We start from the raw sequence: 21,054 nt of genomic DNA, 5'->3' as shown, positions 1-21,054 counted from the left end.
ATTTCTTTTACATCAAAACAACCTTTTTCACAAAAAGATGCTTTAACTCAAAACAGTCAAAGAATTTTGGATGTCAACAAAACTTTTGAATGTAATGTAAAGGCAAACCAAACGTGGTAGCCTATAGGTTTCATCGAAAGGAAATATGTTTGCAACCGCCTAATTGGTCAAGTTCAACTTTGGTATGGTAGCCTAGCTCCCGGCCAGCAAAAATTGTCATTTTTACATCGTTTCAACGTCGCAAGACGTTGAAATCATGTACAAAAGGAAACTTTTGCTGACTAGGTATAGGTTGTAACTGAGAAAAACATTTATAAAAGCCATTCGCTTTGTTCAAAGAACCCAATCAGCCTAACAGTTCGTATTTACATTGATTCAATGTCTAAATACGTTGAATAACTCAGTTGGCCTATCGTTTTTCTTTACATTGATTTCACGTCTGAACACGTTGATTCAATGTAAAAAAACTGTTTTGCTGACTGGTGCGGCGCGCTTGTAAATGCAATGGTCATTTTGCCGATCAATTGCAACACCGCTTTGCAACAGCATTTTGTGATTAACAATAGAGGTTAATGAGATAAAGTCTCAGCAAAAAAGTGTCAATGAAAAAGACAGTTGCCAAATAGCGTTTGACATAATCAACCAAGTTAAAATCTAAGTGGCAGTTTAGAATGTGAATTGTTTAGAAACAGAAGGCATCGTTGAATTTACAAAAGACGTCGTTGTACTTCAAAAAATCTCCGAAATAGGCTTTCTTCGAAAAAGGCTGTCTCCGAATCGAGATTTCTCCAAAACGGGTCATTCCGAAAAGAAACAAAGGCAGACCAAGAATGATTTAGACAACAAACATCACTAAATAGACAAAATTAGGTTATGAAAATGCAGTACGAACAGCTCATGGTCGAGAACAATGGCACATTGTATCCAACCTTCAATACGAGGAAGGAACATAATGATGATGACGATTTCAACTATTTGCAACTTTTTAACTGACCGGTTTTAAAGTTTGCGGTTAAATGTACAGATTTTGCAGGCAAAAATCATGAATTTTTTTATTTAAAAGTAAGCCTTGTCATCAATCATGATTTTGAAAAATCATCAAACAGCATCTTAGATTTATCAAGCACTTGAAGAACACTTATACATACTTACATAGTAACATACTCAGAAAAAATTCTGCATTTCTAACATCAGTCAACTCTGTTAACATGTAGTTGTATAGATATTTATTAATAGATGTAAAGTGGTGCAATTACTTTGATTACAATCTACTTATTTCTTGGCTGAGCATGCACTTTCAACCAACTTTCACTCTGAATTGGAATTTTCATTCAGTACTCCAATAACCAGAAAGTTGGTCACAACATGTAGGAAAGGATCACTGGTTCAGATGACAGCTTTGATAACCATCCATTTCATGGTTAACAATAATTTAAATACTATGACATGACACACTTTTAACATATGTTGTAAATTTTAATCTAAAGCAATGCAAACAGTTTAGTTACATAACATGCTACAGGAATGTCGTGATTTCATATTACAGTATACAGTAGAACTCGGTTAATCCGGATGCGATTTGACCGGCAAATCCATCCGATTTAGGCGAAGATCCGGATTAACTGATGACGGTTCTATCAATTTTTAATCATTTGTACTTCCAGTTTTATCCGGATTAGGTGAAGATCCGGATAAACCAAATCCGGATTAACCAAATCCGGATTAACCGAGTTCTACTGTATATGTTTGATTTTTTGTACATCACAAAAATTTCAACAAAACTGTTTAAAATGTTGATTAGAGACATGTTAGAATAAACAACTGTTTCGGTATGTAATTTGTAATAAACTAACAAAACAATCAGGCTTTGTTTTTTCTTGCAGTGACACTTTGGAATTGATCTTTCCTCACTAATTCATATTTTAGTTTTCACAGTTAATTAGCACATATCTTTAAATCAGGTTTATTTAAATGATTAAATCGTGTTCTAAAAAAAACAAGCACAGGGATCACAAAATGTGTCACTTTTATAGTGTCATTGCATTATGTGAAAACGTTTGAAGACATTAAAAGTAACCAGACAATCATGGGCGTCGAGTATGGTGGGGGGAGCGGCGCCCCCGCAGGTTTGACACAAAGGGGGGCAAATTATGTCTGGCTCGATCATTTTTAGTTAATATAATTAAAAAAGCATTAATACCTTTGTTAGAAAATGCCGGTTTTGCACTGTTGACGTGAATGCACATTATGCACAAGCTACCTTTGTAACAGTCTAGCAAACTTGAGTTACCACTGTAGCCACATACTTTTTCATGCATCACAATAACACACTACAAATAGCCTACAAAAGCAAAAATGATCAAAAGAAGTCCACTTCAATAGCTCATTGCATTAAGTGACCGATTGTGAATGAAAAAAAATGAGATATGCGTTTGCAGGCCTCTAAGCTCCTTTGTTTTTCAAGCGACCAAGAATGACCTACCAGAGTTTTCAAAAGGTCAAATTCTTGGCGGTTCAAAGTCTGCAATCAAAATAAAAAAAAATCATGTTTTTAAATCAGTTGATTAATATTGTGTTTTTGCGTTCACTCAGGTTAGGCCCTGAAACATATCGACGGTCGAAAACAAAAAAGTCGTAAGTGACATTTTGAGAAATTCCCTTTTTTGCATTTTCAAAACCTATCCACTTAGGGCTATCTACTACTATTTTACTACTATAATAACAGATATTAATGCTCAAAGTAAAAGCATTAACAAAATTCAAAAAAGAAAATTGTTTTTTTTCCTTTTACTCCAAAGCGTAAAAATGCACTTACGACGTTTTTGTGTTTGACCGTCGATATGTGCAGTTGCAGCCTACTTGAATGCATTTCGAAGTAGATGTAGGCTACAGCTCAGACTTTTGCTAAACTTTTATCAGCAATATTTCTCAGACGGCCTTGTTTTTGAAAAAGTTTATTGTAGAAACACAAGTGAAGAAAAAAGTTTGAAATACTAACGCAAGTGGAAAAATGTTGGCTTGTTGAAGCCGGCACCAAACATGGCCTACCGGCATGGTAGTTTTGGAAACTATTTAACGACTTAACCGTATCTGTTACTGCTTCTTTTTGGCGGCAAGAGTTACTGGCCGAGATTGCTAATTACTCCGTCGGCTTATATCAAATAACAACGGGAAAAAGTATGCCGTTGGTCAAAAGCCTTATCTATCACTTCAATCAATTTGTTTTGCAAAATATATCTGTGATTGTGTATTTTAGGTAGAAAAGGTGATAAAGACTCGGTTTTTGACCTATTTTCGCCATTTCTTGGTTAAATTTCTCAGTTCACATTTTATTTTGAAAGTCTTCTTGCATTGAACACAGAGTTTCATCAATTTTGTTTTTCCGTTTCTGTGCAATTAGTATTCCATGCACTTTTTGCACTACAAAGCAATTTGCGCAAATAACAAATTACCTTCCTAATTATTGTCTGCCAGCAAAGAATGACTTATATCGCGTCAGAAACAGACTCGCTACCCAGACAGCAAAATCGACGTTGAATCAATGTAAAAATGACAGATTTTGCTGCCTGGGTAAGGAATGGAATTTTAGCGCAGTTGCGTTATGACTGACAAACACAAAATGAAACCGCACGGTAATAGTAAACTGTCAATCAAGCTATTGAATATCATCAAATTTCTTTCATTTCATAACTGGCTGTGACAAAAGGTTTATTGTGAACTTCACAATTATCTAAAACCAACATAATCGGGATTAAAAGTTGGGGCAAGAAAAAAAAGTAAAAGTTAAGAAATCTCAGGTTTCTAGCGTTACTGCTTCTATGTGAAATTGCTGAATTAGCAGAGGGCGAGACTATAGGGTCTACGCCAGTAACAGGTACGGTTAACGCCATGCTTAGAGGCCTGCATTTGAGCAACGCAAATCAAGATTGGCTCTCCATTCAGTAGAACAAAAAACTACAGTTCAAATCTTTGGGTCAAACGATTATACAAACATTATGCGATTACCGCCAAATTAAATGATGCGCAGAATGCTGCACGACAATCGTGGCAGATTGACATGTGGGTTTATAAACAGTATTATATTATAATCATTTAGGCTGAAAATTGGCAACTTTAACAAATTGCTTGCAGAATTAGTGGGAATTCCCGCCACCCCCTCTCTGGAATTAGCTTACTTCAGTAAAAAATCGACGCCAATGGAGACAATTAATTTCATAAATTTACATGACAAATCATACAATAGCAATTGCAACAAAAATAGCAAAATAAAACAAACGCAGAAAAAATTCTTTCAAATTGTACAACATACAATTCCTAATTCGCAATTACCAATTACAATTTCTAATACAACAATGATGAAAGACGCTTCTCTTAGATATAACACCAGATGGGTGTTATGAAAATTGCTAAGACACATAGTTGCTTAAGTTATGAGGGCACTTCACTGCACAACAGCGTTATGCTGTGCGAGTTTGTCAAGGATGAGGAGCATCAACTATTTATAAAAAAAAAATCTTCTGCTTTAAGTTATCACACAAATTTTGAGTGCTTTTCTTACAAATATGGTGTAGCAGCCATGCAACATTAGCTGGAAGCAGTATATACGCTACTTCATAAATAAAAACCTTTACAATCACTTGCCACCTCTCACTGACACAATCAGAAGATGAAAACTACAGCTGGCGGGTCACTGCTTTAGAAATCAACAGGAAATTTGTAATATTCCTTTTTGGGAACCAAACTATGGCATTAGGAAAAGAGTTTGACAGACAAAAACTTTTCTTTATAAACTACAAAAAGACACTGGAGTACAGAAACATGAACTGTCAAATTTGACAATGGACATATGGACAAGGATGTTTGGAGAAAATACATGGATGGTGGTCAAGGTCGGGAACACCTGAATGGATGTCGATGAACATACAAATTGCATGCTGTTTAGCAAACGTCAAAGAGTGGACAATATTTTTTAAGAATGAATGTAGCCCACAGTATGACATGTAATTAAAGAAAATATTGCTTTGTTGTGGACATTTGAATGCTCATCCAACTTTGGCTCTATAGTCACTACTGCTGTGGCATTATTCTTGTCATTAAAATGTTGAATTTTGGTCTACTAAAAATGGGGTTTCATTGTTTGAACCCAAGTGGCCATGACAATGTTTGCACTTTCAAAGTACATTTTATTGCATAGGATTTCTCAGTCCAATCCATCAGTTAACATGATTCAAATGATCACATATGATGATTAAACACATAAAAAGCTTATCCAAGCGACCATGCAATTATTCAATTTTGTTGGGGTTGTTCTAAGCACAAACAGAAATTTCAATTTCTTATATATTGTTTAACTGTGAAATAATGTAAGTTTGCTTTGACGTTCTCTGCATAATTAGGCCTACTGCATTTATCATCTACAAAACATGAATTAATGACTTTATGAAAACAACATGTGAAATAGACAATAGACATGCAATTCAAAGATTTACGAGAGCACAATATTGGCCAATGGAACTTTTAAGAAGTTTGCCAGTGCATCTACCTTTGCTCTTAAAATACCAAGACCAACCGATTCATTACAGAACAAACATAAGAGCAGTCCAGACTGCCCAATACGTTGAACAGCCATGTTTCCATGATCACATGCAATCACAATCGATTGTAGTGCATCATTGTTTATTGCATTGTGTTTTCCATGCTCATAAGTCCACCAAATGCTGCTTGCTACAGTTGCTTTCACTTTTACAGCAGAATCACCAACGCCAGAAAAAGCAACTAATGCTCCGTGGCTATTCACCAAAAGGGTGCTTTGAACACCTCCTGTATTAGCTTGTCCAAGTATCTCTGTTAAATCATGAGGATTAAACATAGTTGCAATTATAAGAAAAGAAAGCTTCAAAGAAACAGCCTGAAAATATATGAGGATACATGATTACATGCATCATCAAAAATTGTCAAAAGTCACTTACACATTAGACAAAATGATAGTCTACTTTGAAGTTTTATACAATGACTATTATTTTGCAATATAACAGATTAAGGAATTTATTCTGCCGTAAATGCAGTGGACAACATTTCTACTGGCCAGTTTAACTGCAAAAAGCAGTGGTTCTCAAATCAAATATCACAACATACAATGATACCAAAGGGGGTTGTTTAAAATTTTGAGGTTGTGATACAACAGCAAAAAGAGCACAATAAACATGGCCATAGGTCAGAGACCTCAAAAAACAGGCCTGCCACACCCGCGGCGGCGGAGAGCGGTGTGATTTTGGAAGGGTGCAACCTAGTTCCTACCCTGAAAAGTTCGTGAGAAAAAATTAAAAAAAGCCGAAGTCGCTGATCGCAGTTTAATAGCACAAAGCCGAAGTCGCTGATCAGAGTTTCCGCAAACAACTCGAGGGTTAGCGGAATCTGCGGAAAAATATTTGCAGAAACTGCGATCAGCGAGGGTTAGTGTTAGAGCAGGGTTGTCAGATTAGTTGCAGCCTTCCCTTCCAGATTGCATGTCAGTTTGATTCTAATTATTCTAAAATTTATTCTAGACATTTCATTTTAAGTCTAGAACAAAATACCATTAAATACGCAGTGTACGTTGTAAATATACAAGTAGTGGCAAGAATCTTCCTGTTGAAATAAAAACATCGCTGCGATAAGATGGTGCCAGCACATTTTTTTTATGAAGTTTGTCGCCTTTGTTTGCCCCATTTTTATATCTGTGCCTGCGTACTTGTTGAAAAAGTTTATCAAATGATTAGCAGTGTTAAACGATGTATCCTAACAAATGAACACAGTAAGTTAAAGAGCAACTGTTTTTTCTTTGTATCATTAGAATTCTTGAAAAATGTACGTAGGGTTGCCTCCTGCTGAGAAACCTTGCCCAGTTTTTGCCCGTTCGTGTAAGAGCTACCTGTAAGTTAATAGCTGTTTATCTGCTAATAAATTTCATACGAATATTACCCTAAAACTGTTTCCAGAAAGCACTATAATCCATTATTTGAATGTAACTTTGCAAAAATTTTCCGGGGGGCATGACCTCGGACCCCCCTAGAATACGCGTACCTTCGGCACGTTATTACCCTCCACGAGTTTTATGGTTTCCCTTCAATGCCTTGCTCAACCCACCAGGATACGCCACTGCGTAGAGCCATATTCTTCCTACAATAAACTTCATGTAGGCTACTCTTGGATTTTTGAACTTCTTATCTAACTTCTTCGATGCAACAAAATATGAAAATCAATAAATACCGTACTTAACAATAACTACGGTGTAACAACCTCAAAACATAACAGATTAAAACTAGTAAACTTAACATACATGGAAATATAACCCAGTGTTAGTGTGCGGAAAGTCCTGTCAGCTAACTGGGTTGCGTCACATTTCTCACAGACAGGCGTTCGCGCCAGAGAACGTGCAATTTAGCAACAAAGTTTCAAACAAAGTGCAGAAAGTTACCCGCACGCGTTGCAGCTACTAAATGCAATGAAAAAAAGGACAATTACCGAAACAATCTAGACTTGTCTAAACAATCCCAATTTGCTTCTAAAAATTATTCCAGATTCCAGACATTTTTTTTCCCTACTAGACAGTTCGTTTTGATTCCAGATCTGGAATCAATTATTCCAAACTGACAACCCTGTGTTAGAGAGCATAGATTACTCCATGGTTAGAGTTAGGATAAGCGGAAACTACGGAAAAATGTTTGCGGAAACTGCGATCAACGAGGGTTAGAGCATAGATTACTCTACGGTTAGAGTTAGGGCATATGTAAGATATCTATGGTTAGGGTAAAGGTTAGCGGAAACTGCGGAAAAATGTTTGCAGAAACTGTGATCAGCGAGGGTTAGTGTTAGAGCATAGATTACTCTAAGGTTAGGGTAAGGGTTAGCGGAAACTGTGGTTAGAGGAAAATACGGAAAAATGTTTGCGAAAACTGCGATCAGCGAGGGTTAGGGTTAGAACCACAGAAATAGAATAGATATAGAAGGCTCATTCCCATTCACGCTCCACACACCGCGATGGCACCACTCGAGTGCGCCCGCCGCCATCTTTGTTAGCACAACCAATCGTGAAAGCCTATTCAACCGGTACCTCTAAATACCCATTGTCAGGCATTGTAGGCATTGTCGGGCATTATCAGGTATTGTCAGGCATTGTCAGCTTTTTGGGGGGTTGTGGAGCATTTTCAGGGGTTGTCAAGCATTTTCAGGGGTTGTCAGGTATTGTAGAGTACAGTGGCGGCTCGTCTATAGAAACTGCAGAACTGCAGCACCCCCTGCACATTTCAGAATTTATTTTTTTTATTAATTTTACGTTTTTTTTTATTTTTTCTATAGATCCTATCGACTAGAAGTTTCATAATTTCTGAATTTTAAAAATTATTATGATTTTTCAAGTTTTATATTTGGAAGCTCTGAACTGCAAGCTCTGCAGTTGGTAGACACTTTAACCATAGATATTTTACATATAGATATGCAACTCAGCAATCGTGGAATTATCGTCACGCTCGACTGACTTTATGGACACAATCAACAATCAAGGTTGCCAGCTTGGCTAGCGTATCTATGGTAGGCTATTATTGTACGGTTTGGGCTTGGCGAGTGGCGGCTTTTGAGCTCCTTTGGAATATTTTGTTTGGCGTATATTTCAAGTTTTCACAGAATAGCCTACTATGAAAAATCAAGACAATAATCTTTCTTCACGTAGGTTATGCAACTTCTGTTTCATGATCGTTGGAACTACCATTTAAGCTTATTTCCAGTGACTCATTAAAGCTTGTTGTAGGCAGTTTACAAACCTGAGATAGAGGGGCGCCGGAACGATTTTAGGGTGAGATATACGGTAGCGATAATGCTGGGCAACTCGTTCGTTTTCCCGCTATTAGCCATGAAAGTCGAAATGTGAGACAGATGAATAATTGCAATAACTTGAACAAGAAACGAAAGGTAAATTTCACATTCATAGCATCACAATCTGCTGCAAAGTATAAAATGTGTCCACGGGATAATTTGTGTGGGCCTACTGTAGGCTATAGGCCCTATAATTTGGCTAAAAGCGAATAGCAGAAGTTGTTAGCCTATATTGCAAAATGTGCAGTAGCTTACATGACCTTAAAAGGGCACTATTGCCCCCATCCAGAGAAAATTTGAGGGCAGGGGGCATCCTCCCCCCTGCTGAGACAGCTTCATTAGCATCACGGATCCAACCGCCAAACCAAGACAATTTTAATGTTTGGTACACACCATAACTAGGCTACCAAATGCTACAGCACAGCTTTCGGTAGCCAGCAGTAACTTCATTTTGGTAACACTCAGTAGATTAATTGAATAAAACTTCAGCTTGTCCTGGAACTACAGCTCCAAAAAAGGTCTTTACCTACTTATCAATGGTTGACAGGCTTGTTGTTAGGCATTGTCGGAAATTTTCAAGCATTTTCAGGGGTTGTCAGGCATTGTAGAATAGCTACTTTTAGGCATTGTCTAGGATTTCCAGGCATTGTCGATCATTATCAGTGGTTGACGGGTTTGTTAGGCATTATAGAACATTTTCAGGCATTGCCAAACATTTTCAGGGGTTGTCGAGGATTTTCAGGAGTTGTCAGGCATTGTAGAGTAGCTACTTTCAAGCATTGTCGGAAATTTTCAGGCATTGTCAAGGATTTCCAGGCATTGTTGATCAATATCAGTGGTTGACAGGTTTGGTAGTCATTATGGAACATTTTCAGGCATTGTCGAACATTTTCAGGGGTTGTCGAGCATTTTCAGAGGTTGTCAGGCATTGTAGAGTAGCTACTTTCAGGCATTGTCGGTAATTTCAAGGCATTGTCTAGGATTTAGGAGGGGGCAGAGGGTGCAGGTACCACGGACCCCCAACTTTTAAAGGGCCCCCTACGTGAAAAAAATGTGATTTTGTGTTTTTTTCTTTTAGCTTTGGTGGTTTCTGCAAAATGCTGTGCAGTGCTGGATTGATGCTACTGTAGACGTCGAGGGGGTGTTTCGCGCCATAGGCAAATTTTTTTTCACGGGGGCCCCTGATCTAAAAGTGCCCCGGGCCCCCCATCAGTTAAATCCGGCCCTGTGTGAAAATGAAATCAGTTTTTTATCAGATTAGAATCAAAATCAAATATCGTAGTCTGAAAGTGCCGCCCCCAGACGTGCCGCCCGGGGCGGTCCGCCCCTCCCCCCCCCTAGCTACGCCACTGATTGTCGGACATCTTCAGGCATTGTCTAGGATTTCCAGGCATTGTCGAACATATTCAGTGGTAGATAGGTTTGTTAGGCATTGTCGAACGTTTTCTTGGGTTGTCGATCATTACCAGGTTTTGACAGGTTTGTCAGGCATTGTCGATACTTATGATAGCCAGGTCATTTAAACGCTGCTGTGTTTGTGTATACCGTAAATACGTTTACAACCTACGCAAAATAGAAAGGGATCATTCTGCTGCGCATGCAGAGCTGGGAATGAAAATGCATGAAAATGTTCGACAATGCCTTACAAACGTGTCAAAAACCAATAATGATCGACAATGCCTGGAAATCCTAGACAATGCTAGGAAATGCCCAACAATGCCTGAAGGTAGCTTAATCTAGAATGCCTGACTACCCCTGAAAATGCTAGACAACCCCTGAAAATGTTTGACAATGCCTGACAAACCCATCAACCACTAATAATGATCAACAATGCCTGGAAATCCTAGACAATGCCTGGAAATTCCCAACAATGCCTGAAAGTAGCTACTCTACAATGCCTGACAACCCCTGAAAATGCTCGACAATCCCTGAAAATGTTCCATAATGACTACCAAACCTGTCAAACACTGATATTGATCGACAATACCTGGAAATCCTAGACAATGCCTGGAAATTCCCAACAAATGTCTGAAAGTAGCTACTCTACAATGCCTGACAACCCCTGAAAATGCTAGACAATCCCTGAAAATGTTCGGCAATGCCTGAAAATGTTTCATAATGACTGCCAAACCTGTCAAACACTGATATTGATCGACAATGCCTGGAAATCCTAGACAATGCCTGGAAATTCCCAACAATGCCTGAAAGTAGCTACTCTACAATGCCTGACAACCCCTGAAAATGCTCGACAACCCCTGAATATGTTCGATAATGCCTGAAAATGTTCGACAATGCCTCACAAGCCTGTCAACCACTGATAATGATCGACAATGCCTGTAAATCCTACACAATGCCTAGAAATTCCCAACAATGCCTGAAAGTAGTTAGCCTACTCTACAATACCTGAAACCCCTGAAAATGTTCGACAACCCCTGAAAATGCTCCACAACCCCCCAAAAAGCCGACAATGCCTGACAATGCCCGACAATGCCTACAATGCCAGACAATGGGTATTTAGAGGTACCCTCTGTGACTGTGATTTGTTTTCAATCGCCAGAATCTCCATAAAGCAGTCCATGCGGAACGAGAATGTGACGTCATCACAAGCAATCCATACGTCAACTAGAAAACGAAGAAAGTTTTATTTAAACAAAAACCAAAAAAATATATTAAAAATAAAGTTGTTTTGCTGTGCCAAGTTTGAAGTCAATGCATACAGCCATAGCTACGCTGTTAGCCTTCAAACATCTTTACGCACCACTGAGTTGCATATCTATATATAAGATATCTATGCTTTAACGTAGGACAGTTTTCCTCACGAATCAGCTGATTCACAAATCGTGTTGCCAACATTTTTTCTGCAATTAAAGTTAATACAAAAAAGGGACATAAAAAAAGTAGGTATCCAGCGGCAAAAAAAAGAAAGAAGTGTCTTCTGAGTATTAACATGTATCAAATGGCTGACATTTTAACCTATGAAACATTTCCTTGTGGACCAGGTGAACGCAGTCATTGTGACTCATGCACATTATGATTGTAGGTGCTAAAATGCGTAACAATCGAAAGCAAATTTTGAAGTGTAAACCATCAGGCTGAGCTTTTACGGCATTATTGCACAGTTAAAATAACAAGGTGATAAACTGTTTTATTTTGATCAACAACGCACGAGTACAAAATAATTGACACAGCGAAAAGAACACAATAAACATAGCCAGGTCAGAGGCTTTAAAGAATCGGCCTGCTACGCCCCGCGAAAATCCTCGGAATTTACTAAATCTTCAAAAAAACAAAGTTGCAGCATTTGGTTGTTTTGAAAAAATATCCCAAAATTGGGCATTCTGAGAGTACTTTCGGTCGAAATCAATGGCAAAACTCTGTCAAGTGATGCTGCAACAGAGGGTAAAACGTTTATTTAAATTACATAAAACACATTTGTAAGAGTAAATATAGGCTAGTGGTTGGTGCAATGGTAGACTTCAGTTTGTGAATGAATACCTTTCGCACAAAATACAGCACAGTAGCCTACGTACGCTATCTAATGTTCACATTACGTCTGAGGTGTAGGCTTCGGGTTCTCTTGGGACTGCTGTTATGTTTATTTGCATCATCACGAGACCTGACACTGACAGTCTATCAATATCTATAGGCCAATAGCTTAAAAGTCGGTTGGTCAGTCGTATGTATAAAAATATTTCGGGGGAGCAATTGCCCCTGCTGACTACGCCCTTGGTTGTGTAGCCTATCTGAAATTTCACTGGATCTAACTCTCTCAGTGCTTAAAAGTAATGTGAGCATACAAGCTAGGTGATTCCCTGATTTAATCAATCTTGAATAGCTCAGTCTAACCTTAAAAAGCAGAAGACTGGTGGTTGTCTACACTCCACAACGTGCAAACCCTAGATTGGGCAAACACATCAAAGCTATGAAAAACTACTGTTTGTTTTGCGAGTCTGAGCATATTTTCACAATCAGTAGATCTTGTCTTTCTTTATTGTGCTTAGCTGCTTACGAGGGACACGCAAGCCTGGATTAACCATTGTGCTAGGGTGTGCTAAAGCACAGGGGCCCCGCAGACAAAGGGCCCCACTTTTTCTAAAAATAAATAAAATATAATAACAAATTTTTCCTGAAAAAAGTTTTCAAGAAATTTTGACATTGGTCCAAATTTCAAAAAATTAAGAAAAGTGGGGTCCCTCTGTCTAAAAAAAGTAACACATTTATCAATAGCCAGAAAAAAGTCGTTCGACTGAATTTCATGTTAGTTTTCTAAATCCTATTGGTAGTTCGTAGTGAATGAAAGAGCAGTTTAGAAAAAAAAATTCAGAATAACCTTACATTGCACTTTGCAGTGTAGTGTGCAGTACTAACAGTGGTCCCTTGCTACAATGTTTTTCCTTGCACGGTTTCGTTGATTAAATGTGTGTGATTTTGCATCCATTATAACGTAAACATTGTTGACTTAATTTGCACATGCTTATTTAATCATGGATCACGTGCTATTTCAAAGTTATCAAACTTACCTAAGCAAGGCTCGGTTTCCTCTGCAAGCGAAACCAGCTTAGGCCTACTTCCATTACGCTCCACGTAAGCTGGTAAGGGCCCCCATAAAATTCATTAGCACAGGGGCCCCATTTGATCTTAATCCGGGCCTGGGGACACGCATAATGGTTTTACGTGTTTATGCCAACATGCAGTGGCGGTCGACGGCCACACAACTAAATTTTCAACAACTGTTTTGGTTGGTTAGAAGCAGTCGAAAAATTTTCAAAATCTTACCAGAAACATATTACCTAAGCTACTATTATTGCTATCTAATCCTAATGATTTTAACTCACGAGATTTGAGCAGAGTTAATAGCAGGACTGTATTGAAATGGCAGTAGATATATGGTAGATGGATATTTAATATGACGATTGATAATGGTAGATATTTACACAATCCACCTTCACTGACACATTGCATGCTGTGTTCACTGTTCATATAAGTATAAGTTTGGCTCCAGGTCCCCTGCGGTAACAAACACGTATATTAGCCCTAAAAAGGGGGGTTTCACGGTTGCCAGTCGCTCATTGTCGCCTGGGTTGAAAGAAAGAACAAGCAAGCCTGTTCTATACAGAGCATCTCCACTGCTATACACAGCTTAATTGAAAATTCCAAAAGGCTTACAGCGGAAAATGTTGACAATGCAAATGATAAGCACTTAAAAGGTTTGCTTCCTCATTTCATTTAAGGAAGACACTGCACACGCAGACTTCATCATATCTGCTTTCTCCCCATGACGATGCGCGTATGCATTAGATTTTGTTCGCTTAGGCAATGGATCACGTGCAAACGCAATGCCAGGTTTGCGCTTCCGCACAACTTTAAGAAATTTCTTCCCATCCTTTCGAATTGTTAATCCTGCAGGCTGCATCAGAATTGCAACGTGATGCAATATAATCTCTCATCGTGGACAATTGACCAAGTGCATTTGTCACGTCTGCGTCTTCTTCCACATTATACACCACATTGAACATTTCATTGACAACAGTCCGCATTTACTTTATGGTGTTCAGTCTTGCGTTGCTTAAAATATTGCTTGGGCCGGGTACGTCTTGAAGAATCTGTTCCATGTGAGTGTCAGACGCAAAACAACTTGAGTCACACACTTCAGCAGAGTCTGGTGGGCGCTCACGCCCAGGCCTAACTGCTAAGCTGTCAACTACGCACGGGTCGAGAACAATGAAAGGGGAATTTGCGTACTAAGTAGGAAAAGTCTCCCAAGACACATGGGCAACGTGTTGAATAACCGCAAACATGTGCTTGCACGGAAGAAGATGCTTCTGGAAATCATCGCAGAAACAATTGGGGATGGTACTTTCTCCACCAAACGTTACACGATAGATTAATTCCGACGAAGCACTTCTTACAAGAAATGCATCTCCAACTTGAGAAATGGAGGTGTATGGAATTTCATCCGATGAAGCAATTCTTCTCAGAAAGTTACCGATCACCTCTTTTGGTCTATTGTACAAATACTCTGGAATGGAGGAGTTGTACTGACGATAGAATTCCGAAGAAAAGATTTTGTTGTTCGTACCTGCAAAGCAAGCAAACAGTGCTCAAAAGCAACATCTTATAGCTTATAGGTCGGACTACAAAAGTAGCCCCGCAAAAGTACGGTCAGCCTTAATAATGTCATTATGGTTATTGTTTAGGACGGTATGTGCAGTTGCGCACGTTCATTCGAAAATGACATGACAGTTTAGGCATTCTTGAAATTTAATATCTAGCATTCTAACCCTTCAAGGCTTACAATAAATGGTAGTACTGGAATTGCAGTTGTACCACAATAACACAGCATGGTAATTCTCACTCACCGATGCTTGTTGTCAGGAAGGAATTGTTTACGAATTATCGCTACAAGAGCTGACAAAGATTTATCCCTCCGTGTTCGAATGTATGACTCCTTCAGTGTTCTGTTTTGGCATTCCACTCCATTGTTTGTGTGGAAGGTTACGCTCCACTTGTTGGCTCGATAAAACCACACCCAACGCTGCAAATATTTTTAGCTCAGTACATTGCAATTGTATCCAGCAGTGAACGTTGCAAAATTAATGCTGTGAATGCTTGCATTGAGTTACTCATTCAACGAACCTGCCTTTCTGGAAGCCAAGCATTTTCAATGTATCTTTGAAGCTTGGGGTTATTCATCCAGCACTTGCTGGTTTTGAAATCATTTAGTGCATCTGTGAAGGACTGCTCAGAAGCGGCTTTAGCCAATTCGCGCAAATGACCCATTACAGCTGGTTTGTTGTCACCAACACCATTGTCGCTTCTTCTAGTCCATCTTTCCCAAGCTTACTCTCTATGGAAATCGCACAGAAGCACTAAACAATCTGCAAAAGAAATACGAGAAAAAATTTAACTGCTTTTCGATTTGGTGAAAAAGTCCGTTTCGTGACCCACCCTACTACTTATGCTCCTCTTGATGAAAGATAGTTTGGTGACCCATGCAATAAAGTATCGATGTACGCTATATCTTTAATTTCACTTTTTTTAACTAACTGACATGTGGTTGTGTGAGTCTCTACTTTTCATTTCTTGCTTTATTGGCAACTCTACCATGCTGACATCCCCAGTAGTGAGTGCATGCAATGACAAAAAGAACTCCTGATGTTTCGTCCCACTGCAGTCTGCTCTTTAAACCACCTAATACATGAACAATGGACATATATGCAGAGATTATGATACAGCACACTTATCTCATATAAGCAATACATTTGTGCAACTTGAAGCCGAAGCCAAAAGCTTACTGCATCACATTACCAGCTTTGTTTTTCTTTCCCTTTATAAATTTTGTTGTTGTTTCTTTTTCAAATTCTTCAACACTTTTAGTCGCACATTCCCATGAAGAAAACCACTGCAAACAATGTATTGATAGTATATAGAACAGGAGTCTACAAACACTTTTGGTACAATCCTAAAAACTAGTTCATGTTGTATATCCTCCTTGGATAGCAATGCAATAACAACAAAGTATAGCAAACACCTTTACAGTTTAAAGGTACAATAGTTTTATTCGTTGCTAGTTTAAATTGTTTTGCAACCCAAAGCTGAAAGTTGCGTGACCAAAGTTTAGGTTGCAACCCACTATTTGCAGACCTTTCCTTTACAAGACTGAAAAGGCAATCCGGTGTTTGCTGCGTTGTAGGATACATGAGTGGCAATCACTTCATTGGATGATCACAATATCTGGAACAATACAAGTTGGACCTTTTCGACGATAACAAATTTACTCACCTTTACATCAAAACTTTGAGTGATGTCTTCACCATCTTCATTGTGTTGAAATGTTTCACCAACACTGTTCTCTTTTTGTCTTGCATCTTGTAACTATGAATACAATTTCAATTGTCTTTGAAACTTTTAGAGTTACACTTGTCATTGCAAAGGTTAACCATAAGTGTAAGTAACACATTTATAGTAGACTAGAGAAAAAAGAATTGTTGAGCTGGTACGTATTGTAAGTACGCTACTACTGTAAGACCTTGTCAACTGCAGGGAACTTGACTCTATACTCATCTTCTTAGTCATCTGAAAAGAATTGGTGCCAGCACAACGTGCACGAAGAACAGGTTGTATCTTCAATTTCGCATCTTCTGAAAGAACCTCACTTGACACCTGCCAAATAAAGAGAAAGCTGCAGCACAACATTTCACCAAACTGTATGAAACTTGCATTCATTTTCATTCACGCAGAGCAATCCGTAGTGAAACCTCACCGTTATGTCTTGTATGGATGTTTTTTCAACAAAACAATAATTCACATTCCCGACAAATACAAACAATGATACTTACTTGAAAGTCAGGAAACTTAACCACTTTTGATACGTGAATTGTTGTATACTTGCTAATTTTTCCAGTGCATTCCTGAAATGCAGACAGGAATAAGAAAGTTAATACTGTACAATTTGGCCTACTTTAGATTGATGTTTCACAATAATGACAATATAGGGGAAGATGGGAACACTTTGAAGACATTTTCTAAATTTAACTGCTACATACAAGAATTAAAGGAAGTGTAAATAAACTTTTATGAAACTTATATTGTATTCCAAAGTTATTGCATAAAAAAGGTAGAAAATAGAAGCGCCGCCTTTGCACAATTTTGGTTTGGTTGGCTGGTTTTTGATTGCTTATCCTCAGACTGACAAAGCCTTTGATAGGTTATTTCTAGTAGTTTTTCATTCTTGCAGAGGCTTCTGACGCAGGGGCAGTTACCGACATAGGCAGAGTGAACTTTTTGGATTGTTGTTGCTGGAAAATTAGTCGTGCCGCTGAATGGATAGCAGTCCTGAAATGTGTTGCTCAAGAGAACCGAACCAGCGCTGCTTGATCTTGAGTTGGACGTGTTACCACTAAGCTAACAGGGCGGACGTTATTCAAACAAATAAACATTCTGTTTAAAGCAACGCCATCTAAAGTGTCCCCACTTTTCTGTACTACCAAAACTTCTTGGTGCAAAGAAGTATCAGTAGGCTTAGCAATCTCAAAACTAGTCAGACAGTGTAAAAACAGTATGATGACAATATCAAAATGTTTCCCATGTTAATACAAGGCTGTATAAAGTAAAACATGTTCTTTCTTAATAAAGCATGAACAGTGAAGATTTTATATATAATTAGGTGCTCATGTGTACTTAAATTCAAAAGAAAACAACAGACTTGGCTACTTACAGACCCAACTTTCGCTGGTGAGACAAAGTCAGCTCTTTGGATAATGACATATGGTGTTTTTGTGGAATCCCAGAAAATGTTTCGACGTTTTGCCAAAGCTAATACAAATAAATCATTTTCATGCAAGTCAGTTTAGTGTTAGCCTATACAGTTAAAAATCAACTTCCATTTGCTAGGCCATCTTCAGTGGGTGCAACCTAGTTTGTACCCTGAAAAGATCGAGAAAAAAAATTAAAAAAAGCCGAGGTCACTGATCGCAGTTTAATAGCACAAAGCACGAAGTCGCTGATCGCAGTTTAATAGCACAAAGCACGAAGTCGCTGATCGGAGTTTCCGCAAACAACCTCGAGAGTTAGGGTTAACGGAAACTGCGGAAAAATATTTGCAGAAACTGGGATCAGCGAGGGTTAGAGAGCATAGATTACTCGATGGTTAGAGTTAGGGTAAAGGTTAGCGGAAACTGCGAAAAAATGTTTGCGGAAACTGCGATCAGCGAGGGTTAGGGTTACTGAGTAATCATTACTCTATGGCTAGAGTTAGGGTAAAGGTTAGCGGAAACTGCGGAAAAATGTTTACAGAAACTGCGATCAGCGAGGGTTAGAGCATAGATTACTCTATGGTAAGGGTTAGCGGAAACTACGGAAAAATGTTTGCGAAAACTGCGATCAGCGAGGGTTAGAGCATAGATTAGTCTATGGTTAGGGTTAGCGGAAACATGTTCGCGGAAACTGCGATGAGCGAAGGTTAGCATTAAGGTAGAAGGGTTACGGTTAGCAGAAACTGCGATCAGCGACTTCGGCTTTGTGCTATCTTTCTCTCGATTTTTTCAGGGGGAAAAATTTAAAAGGTTTGTGAAAACTGCGATCAGCGACTTCCGCTTTTTTAAATTTTTTCTCTCAATCTTTTCAGGGTACGAACTAGGTTGCATCCATCTTCAGTTAAGTTGACAGCAAACAACACACAATCAACCAAGACAATGTATCTCCTCTTGACTTTTCCCATTGTTCACTGAAAGAGTGAGTCAGTAATCACGTAAGCAATTCCAGTAATAGAGTTAACACACACTCAAGGGCAGGAACATCTGCTGAAAAAGGCCGAAGTCTAGGTACCGGTATCATAGAAAGTTGTTCTTACAAAACTGAAGTAGAGCAAAAAGCCTACTTACGAAGTTCATTAAAATGTTTGTGCATAAATTTTCCTCCACTTTTCCGTCCAAACTCTTTGATAGCTTCAAGAGTATCCGCTTCACTTGTAAACCACTGCACAAAATAACATTGCAATGCAGACGTTGCAAAATGCAACAATTAAAATGATGTACGGTAACAACCGAATTTTGCAGAATCACAAACGGACCCTGGGAGGCAAAGCCCAATGCCTCCATGCGTTCGCCACTGGCTACACTTGATCAAAGGAAATAGTGAGTCATTTGTACAACAGCTTAATTGAAGCAAAATACGAGACTAAAAGTCAAACACTGTAATTTACAATGAAATACCTTTTTAACTCTTACAACAATAGAGCGTACAACAGAATGGTGCGGTATGCTTCCACGCAAAGCAATTAAACAAAAACAACAGATCTACTGCGCGATGACAAACTACCGTATGCCACCGTGCCAATAGGTCCGAGTGAATGAAAGAAAAGTAAGCAAACCTCTAGTCAAAGCACTAGACAAAACGCAAGGTGACCACCTCACTACACTGTTACCGTACTAACCACCAAAAAGTAAAATCCTCCACAGACCTACAAAGGCTACCCCAGGACACAAGTAAATCTACAAATTAAGTTAACTTACAACAGCAAGCCCACTTACTTGTTCAAGCAAATTAAGTTAACAATAGCAAGCCCACTTACTTTTTCAAGAATTCTTGCTTGAGTCATTGTGCTTGCCAATTGCCATGTCTTAGATTCACAGAATACACAGATAGATACAGTTGACTAGTTGTCTGACGTTTTTAGCGGGAAGTCAATACCAACGCATTTTCGGCGCCAACAATCATAATGGCGTGAGTCACATGACTGAAATCAGCTGATTCGTGAGGAAAACTGTCCTACGTTAAAGTGTCTACCTCTGCAGTTGCGATCTTATAAAAGAAGAACAAACAGGAATGGTGACGTCATATTTGGCTGAGGTTGCTTTAAAACTGCACAATTCCGAACTGCAAATTTTGCAGTTGCCTGTCAGGCTAGCTTTTGTTGCAAGTATACTTTATCGTTTTCAAACACAATGTTAGGTGGCTGCGACTGATGCTGTTACATTGTTAGACTAATGTGCTTTGCTTTCTGCACTAAAAGATAAAGCTTAGACTAGGTTATCATTATCGTTCTTACTTAATTAAATTTAAGCTAGGTTCATTGTTTATTTGTGATAATAAGTTAAGGTGGAAAATCTAGGGGTGTAACTGTAAGAACAACGCAACTTCTTAATTGGCTAGATTTTTTATCAGCATTTTGCTGAGCAGGGTCTGCCATATTTACATTAATTCCACATCGCATTGTTATTTTCAGGCTGTGTGTTGATGGTTTATAAGTGCTAGTCTACTTGTGCAGCAAGTTGTAGACTGGTAGAAGGATAGGTTATCACATGGGAGGCTGCAACGTGGTGCTGTCAATGTGAACTTTCATATACGAACAGTTAATAAAGTTCACAAACATTTGGAACCCTTAAAATTCTGCCTTGATGAAATACAGTCTACATCAACCACTGATCATACCATTTTAGAAGCAACAGGTATTTTGCATTAACTTACCAACAAAAAATTGCTCTGTTGGTTGCAGCTGTTTCATCAATCAACCAACTGCAATCTCGAGATATTGATGTGTTGAAAGTACATGAATATATAAGCAATTTCAAAAGTGCAATTTCTGTGATAAGAAACTCAAAAGTACTGTGAGAATTCTTCAAAAACACTTATGGCTGAAGCGAAGGAGGTGTGTGACTGCATATGCGTTGACATAATGGCTAGATATTCCTTCACCAAACAATT

The 21,054-nt window shown here is 38.6% G+C and overlaps 1 long non-coding RNA gene across 1 annotated transcript; it reads right to left on the bottom strand.

Moving 5' to 3' along the window:
• Positions 1-16,656: 16,656 nt before the first annotated feature.
• Positions 16,657-17,208, bottom strand: LOC145770085 (uncharacterized). Its single transcript, XR_014289128.1, has 3 exons — positions 17,190-17,208; positions 16,880-17,013; positions 16,657-16,725 (listed from the first exon to the last, which is right to left on the bottom strand). It is a non-coding gene; the product is annotated as an uncharacterized LOC145770085 (long non-coding RNA).
• Between the last annotated feature and the right edge of the window lie 3,846 nt (positions 17,209-21,054).

The sequence above is a fragment of the Aplidium turbinatum genome, chromosome 5 (genome assembly GCF_918807975.1).
Source record: "Aplidium turbinatum chromosome 5, kaAplTurb1.1, whole genome shotgun sequence".
NCBI lineage: Eukaryota > Metazoa > Chordata > Ascidiacea > Aplousobranchia > Polyclinidae > Aplidium > Aplidium turbinatum.
This window is presented reverse-complemented; position numbering and strand designations above follow the sequence as displayed.